General features: G+C 42.5%; 2 non-coding genes across 2 annotated transcripts; both read left to right on the top strand.

Moving 5' to 3' along the window:
• The first annotated feature begins 5,228 nt into the window (after window positions 1-5,228).
• On the top strand, window positions 5,229-5,300 carry Trnaw-cca (transfer RNA tryptophan (anticodon CCA)). Its single transcript has one exon. It is a non-coding gene; the product is annotated as a tRNA-Trp (tRNA).
• An 18-nt stretch (window positions 5,301-5,318) lies between these two features.
• Window positions 5,319-5,390, top strand: Trnaq-uug (transfer RNA glutamine (anticodon UUG)). Its single transcript has one exon. It is a non-coding gene; the product is annotated as a tRNA-Gln (tRNA).
• The last annotated feature ends 2,075 nt before the right edge of the window (window positions 5,391-7,465 follow it).

Here is a 7,465-nt window from a genome sequence, read left to right as displayed (position 1 = left end):
CGTAAGAGTTTATAGCAGTGGCGCGCTTCAAAAACCTCTCAGAAAAACGTGCTTTTTGCATGTTTTGCACGTAAAATCCGAAAGTGCACATAGAAATGGTGCCACTTGTTGGGAATCAATTTCACTCCAATTAAAACCTTTAGCAAAAGGAATTAATCGATTCGCACAATTTGCCTGAGCCCCAGCTCTGGTTCGTCGTTCAGCCCTTGCTTAATATATTGTAACATAGCTACATCAAGAGAGATGTTCGATTGCTATACAAACGACCGCTTGTCCGATCTAAACCAAAAACGTTTTACCCCATGTTCGTAGCTCAAATAGGAATCGAGCGCCAAGACCAAGCCCTCCCCCCCCACCCCACCCCCCGGCCACACCCACCAAACCACTATTCTGCATGCAGCCTTTACAAACATACACTAATGTGAAAATAATAGCAGAATCAGAAATTTTTAATGTTGAGTAATACTTTGTATTTATGTGATTAACACTGCGAGACCACAGATTAATGCAAAAGCGAGAGGGCCATTGCAAATATGGAATTCTGATACATCAATAAACGATGTAACAGTCAGAATGTTGAATGCAAACCTGCAAAAGCACATGCAATGTGTTGTACAGGTGCCGGATGTCAGTTTGTGGAATGGAGTTCCATGCCTATTGCAACTGGTCGGTCAATACAGGGAGGGTTAATGCTTTTTTTCGCATGATGCTGGGGCTGTCGCCTGATGACGTCGTCCCATATGTTCTCGACTGGAGACAGATCTGGTGATCGAGAAGGCCAAGACTCCATTTCAACACTGTAAAGCATGTTGGGTCATAGTAGCGGTACATGGGCGAGACATACACTGTTGGAGGGGGGGGGGGGGGGGGAAGGGGCGGCCGAGCGGTTCTAGGCGCTACAGTCTGGAACCGCGCGACCGCTACGGTCGCAGGTTCGAATCCTGTCTCGGGCATGGATGTGTGTGATGTCCTTAGGTTGGTTAGGTTTAAGTAGTTCTAAGTTCTAGGGGACTGATGACCTCAGATGTTGAGTCTCATAGTGCTCAGAGCCATTTGAACCATTTTGACCAATATGCTGTTGGAAAACACCCACCGGAATGCTGTTCATGAAAGGCAGCACAACACGTCGAATCACCAGAGAGTTTGTAGTGAGGATGCGAGAGATAACCACGAGAGTACCTCTGCTGTCATAGGAGATTGCACACCATGACATAACTCCAGGTGAAGATGCAGTGTATCTAGCACGCAGACAGGTTGGCTACAGGCCGTCAACTGCTCTCCTCCTATTCAACAAACGACCATGAATGAAACCGAGGCAGAACCAGCTTTCATCATAAAACACAACAGATCTCCACTCTGCTCTCCAATGAACTCTCGCTTGACGCCATTGAAGTTACAAATGGCGGTGGTTTGGGGTCACTGGAATGCACGCTACGCTCGGAGCTGTCCATGAAGTAATCGATTTGTAACAGTTCGTTGTGTCACTGTGGCGACAACTGGTGCTGCTGCAGATGTAATACGATCCTCCAGAGCCATACGTCGAACACGATGGTCTTTCCTCTCGCTGGTGCCACGTGGCCGTCCGGGGAGCCTGGTCTTCTGGCGACCGAACATTCTCGTGACAAACGCAGCCAGCAGTCGTACACATTGGCTGTATTCCTTCCAAGTCTGTCTGCAATATCGCAAAATAAACATCCAGCTTCTCGTAGCCCTATTACACGATCTCGGTGTTGATAGCGGCGTCTTTGTCGCCTTAAAGGTATTCTCGACTAACATCAACCCACCAAGTCCAATCCCGAAGGCAAGTAACACTCATGACCTTTATAGCGTGTATTTAAACCTGATTTGCATCCTATTAACACTATTCATATGCGACTGGCACGAGATTTGAATAGGCATCATCTTTCAGATGTAGAAACACGTCTATCAAATTTCGTTTACGTCGCACAACTCCTTGGTGTTGCAGTTTTTTTTTCCGTCAGCGTATTTCTTACAGTGCTTCCACGCTGTAATGATAATCAATCACTCTTGCCTCACCATTACACGAGAAACTTCCACACTCGTATCAAACATCTGCAAGCGCCTCACACATTTTTGGTGCCTCTCCACAGCAAACAATAGTTCCACACGGAAGCTGAACAACGAGTCCCTCAAACAAAGGCGGGTGAGCCTGAGCGGTGCCGCCTGGACATTTCTGCACGAAACAGCAAGACAATGGCTCCTCCTCCGGTAAAGAAGAGCTCAGTTCCGAATGTTCCAGAGAATCGGCGATGCATAAGGCCCTTTTCAAACTATACAGTTTTGATCGCACGGCAAAAAATCGAACGGTTACGTTTTTTTAGTTGGGTGAAGAAAAGCATGGCTTCTTTCACGTGAGATGGTGAGGGCAAAATGCCGTGACCGTTGCGTGCTGGAGCCGTCCACTGCCACTGCAGTCACGGGCAGGCGGACGGCGACCGATAACGTAGCGGTGTATATGACCAAACATGCGCACTTTCACACTGGACGGTGTTAAACAGCACGGTCAGCGATCACTTGCCACCGAGAGCCTGTTAGTTACATTTTCGTCGTATGTCATCTGTTTTAATTGTTTAAATAATTGAAAATATTGATGCAGAAGTTTTGATTACATCTGTGGAAGCCCAACCGGTGCTATGGGACAAATTTCTTGACATCTACAAACAAAGAAACACTACGATAGATAACTGGCATAAAGTTTGGGTAGAGCTACTCCCTGAATTTGTTTGATATTCTGGATACCAAGGACAAAACTGCACTTGGTATATAAATTTTGATTGATACAGTCAAATACGTAGGTACTGAATTTATATTCTTAAAAAAAAGAATTACTGTACGAAAACACTTTTTTAATGCTTATTTTAGTTCAGTTACAATTTTTTAATGTAGGTTTATATTTTTACCATTTTCCGTGGTACTCTTCTGACGTCGGGAACTAAATATTTACAAAAAAAACTTTCTCACGTTATTTTGTAATCGGTCCTCCTCTTATGGTTCGGTCTTGGGTTAACTCTTCCAGACCTGTGTCAGGCATTGTATCTACATCGCTATATCCATATCTTACAAGAACAGAATTACCTAATACAATGCAACCATTTAAGTAATGACAGCACAGTATGATTTTATATTAAAGTCACGGTGAGAATACCAAAGACGCTCTCGACATATCTTTTTCCTCTGCACAGCTGATAATAAACATTCTTTTCTCCACTATCACATTTGTTCCTCCAAAGGGTCTCACCAAATGTTTATGTAATCCATCCTCGAGGAAGAAGTAAGTTACATTGGCACATTATGTAAGCTTGCCTCAACATTCACAAATCTATATTTGTAATCTACTACTGACATCACAGCTAAAGAAATACATTCTTTATTGTTAAAATACATTGATCCTGCGTTAAACGGGCAGTTGAGACGGGTATGTTTCCTATCGACTGCTCCGGTGCAGTGTGGGAAATTAGCTGTAGTTTCAAATCCAGAAATCCACATGTCTAGCGTTGGCGTTGGAATGCAATCCTTTCTCATTACGTGCCAGACTGCTCTACAAACATCTTGCACTATTTTTCTTGCGGTTGAAAGTGCGATTCTGTTATTGTGGAGTAGATCAGAAAAAGTACAACCACTTGCAAAATAACTACATTAGAAAAATTATGAACAAAAGTTTGAAATTTCACCTACAGTTACAGAAATCCTTTAATCACTGTTTTGTTTGAGGTAAAAAAGTAGTAGGGAGATGGGCTAATCTTCGAGATTCGTTTCCGAAGTACAAGAAAAAGATCAAGATAAATTAGACAAGTGGTCCTAAAGAGGTTTAATGTTGAAGAAATGTGTACACTTTGATCACCTGCCGTTTTTTAACTGCCATCTGTGGCGAACAAGAGGCTGTTGATAGTATGGAGCGGAGCAGGGAACAACAAAATGAAGGGGAACAAGGCACAGAGCTGCAACTGAAAGCTTCCACTGAAATTTTGGGTGTTTCTACTCAAGCGACCAAAAAGTCAACTAGTATACCACTGTAAGTAAGCTGTTTAGGTTTTTATATTGGTAACGCCAAGTAGCGCTCTGTATGAAAATCACTGGCTGTGCTGTGTGCAGTCTGTGGCTGGTTTGCGTTGTTGTATATTCGCCATTGTAGTGTTGGCAGTTGGCTGTTAACAGCGCATAGCGTTGCGCAGTTGGAGGTGAGCCGCCAGCGGTGGTGGATGTGGGGAGAGAGATGGCGGAATTTTTGAGAGCGGATGATGTGGACAGAGACAGTAAATTTGTAAGACTGGATGTCATGAACTGATATATATATATAACTTTTGAACACTATTAAGGTAAATACATTGTTTTGTTCTTTATCAAAATCTTTCATTTGCTAACTATGTCTATCAGTAGTTAGTGCCTTCAGTAGTTTGAATCTTTCATTTAGCTGGCATTAGTGGCGTTCGCTGTATTTGCAGTAGTTCGAGTAACGAAGATTTTTGTGAGGTAAGAGATTTAGTGATTTGTGAAAGGTATAGTTTAATGTTAGTCAGGGCCGTTTCTTTTGTAGGGATTATTGAAAGTCAGATTGCGTTGTGCTAAAAATATTGTGTGTCATTTTAGTGTTGATCAGAATAGGTAAAGAGCGAAATGGGGAATATCTGAGTACGTTCAGTTCAGCTCAGCTGTTTGAAAATCAAATAACGTAGGGGCTTACCAGCACAGTAATTCATTAAGTATTCTAAGGAGACGTTTCACCACCAGTTAAGAAACATAAGAAATCTGATGAGTCTGAACTGAGAATTTTATAAGCAATGGAAGAAAAGAAACCATGTAGTAAAACGGCTTTCTTACAAACACTCATAGCTCATCTTCCTAGCTTTGATGATGAGCAATTACTACGGTTTCAAATAGGAATTTTGAATGTCATCGGAAACATCAAAGAGAAAAAAAATAAAGCATTGCACCCTCATCTACCTCATTTTCCTAATCAGCAGTTCTCCAGTTATCCTCAACTGCATTTTCTGTAACCTCCAACCACAACTCAGTTTCAATAATTTCTCTCCACCCGTAGTAAACTCGGCTAAGCCATGTCTCCGCAGTATTCTTTCTTTCAGGAGTGTTAGTTCTGCAAGGTTCGCAGGAGAGCTTCTGTAAAGTTTGGAAGGTAGGAGACGATAACCGGCAGAAGTACAGCTGTGAGGACCGGGCTTGAGTCGTGCTTCGGTAGCTCAAATGGCGTCGACTCCGTGGCGCAACGGTAGCGCGTCTGACTCCAGATCAGAAGGTTGCGTGTTCAAATCGCGTCGGGGTCACAGTGAAATTTTGCACCCGGTTCCATGGTGTAATGGTTAGCACTCTGGACTTTGAATCCAGCGATCCGTGTTCGAGTCTCGGTGGAACCTGATTTAGTGTTTCTGCCGGCACGGTATCTCAGCGTGTTCGGTCAGAGGGCTTAGCTACCCTCTGTAATAAAAAAGCTGAGTGAACGGTTTAGCGAACAACCTGAACGGGTGTCATGAGATGTCCGCGCCGATCGTATACAACGAACAAAATAGAACAAAATGAGATCAATAAAGAATTTAAAAAAAAATGGTAGAGCACTTGCCTGCGAAAGCCAAAGGTCCCGAGTTCGAGTCTCGCTCGGGCACACAGTTTTAATCTGACAGGAAGTTTTATACAACGAATGTTCTGTCGACTTTATTTATTTCAAGTCCACAGTCTTGAACGCCATGGTACTGTACTCCACCTTTTCTTATTTTCCCCCAATCTTTTCATGTCTACGTAACGTTTTTTAGTCTTTGTCTGCCTCTACTATCTTTCGTCTCCACAACTAGCAGCGCCATTGTGACCGTTCCTGGAAACTGCAGCACTAACTTGGCCATTCTCCTGTTACGTCTTTTCCACGCATTTCTTCCCTCACCTATCTCTTTCAGCACTTCATTTTGTACTTGACCTGTCTGCTCCGTTACTGACACGCTTCGATAGCACCACATTTCAATTACTTACAGTGCCGATGGTCCAAGTTTCACTTCTGTATAATGTCCAGATCAATATCGGAGCTGTTTTACTGAAGTAACCTTTCTTCGACTAAATCAATACACTTTTCATATTTACTTCGCTGGGCCGCGCAGGATTAGCCGAGCGGTCTAAGGCGCTGCGAGCATAGGCTGTGCAGCTGGTCCCTGTGGAGGTTCGAGTCCTCCATCGGGCATGGGTGTGTGTTTTTTGCCCTTAGGATAATTTAGGTTAAGTAGTGTGTAAGCTTAGGGATTGATGACCTTAGCATTTTACTTTGCTTCGGCTGTTAACGTAACTGGCTTTTACGAGATTAAACTTACCGCCTTCTTACTCCTGCCCATTTTGTGACGAAATTGTATTGCACTAAATTTCCGTGGAAAACAATATCCCTAGTAAAATCCTGCCACTAGAAAACTATTTGATAACTAAACTGTAGAATATTCACGATGAATATCTAAATATTTAATGCAAAGCCGTAATGAAGTAAAATTCAATCACTTGAGACCCACGAAAAACCGCTTAGACAGCAAAGTTGCTGTAAAAGTCACGTTAGCAATTAGTAAGAAAAACTTCAAGCGAATATAAACGGCTAGAACCCATTGAGTGTGTTTCTGAAATAAGCCAAACAAATCATAATATTGCGCACAGTTGATTGAAGAAGAAAGTAAGATGCTTCACTGAGAAGTGTCTGTTGATATGTTAGCACAAAAATCTACAGATCTGATCCCCGGTAAGCTTCTGGGAGGATAAGATGCCCATAAGGTCATGAAAATTAAGAGGCACAATTTCTCACAGTAGATAAAGTCCTATCAAATGAAAATTATTAGGGTTGGTCCAATTAAGCGTGAAAGTATGGTTACCACACCTCACACGGATGTATTAATAAAGGGGCTCAAAAAATCTTCAAAAGGAAACTGGTGACTACTATAACAATTTGGTTTGTTATTATACGGCATAAAGCAAAATGATTTACCCCCTGAATCAAGCATATAAACATTTAATAAGTGGACAAGAGATTGAAAATAAGAAGATATATGGCACATTTGGGTGGTCACATGAGAGAAGAATATGAAACTATATCATGAATGTGTCCAAAGACTACAAAAGAGGTTACCGATAGATCCCCAGAAAAGCAAGAAAGAAAAATATCTTCGCCAGAGCACATAATGGGTACAACTAGCTGGCTGCGAGTATTAAATCTGTGCAGTGCAACCTTGATGCAAATTAACTAGTTTCGCGTCCCCCTTGTCAACGGCACAGACTTACTACTCTTACATGGTGCAAGTACTGAAGGCTGCTGCAGTGGCGAATGGAAATTGAGGCCAGGTAGCGACTGTAATTTGCTCTAAGTCAGAGACAACCATCTCTGCAACGATCTGAAGCAAGTGTGTGTGTGTGTGTGTGTTGCAACTGTGGTCTCTTCAATTGTTCTGACTTTACTCTATGAAACTTAGCTGGT

This window comes from Schistocerca gregaria, chromosome 3, assembly GCF_023897955.1.
Source record: "Schistocerca gregaria isolate iqSchGreg1 chromosome 3, iqSchGreg1.2, whole genome shotgun sequence".
In the NCBI taxonomy this organism is placed as follows: domain Eukaryota; kingdom Metazoa; phylum Arthropoda; class Insecta; order Orthoptera; family Acrididae; genus Schistocerca; species Schistocerca gregaria.
Note: the sequence above shows the minus strand (reverse complement) of the source record. Positions and strands in the feature narration are given on the sequence as shown.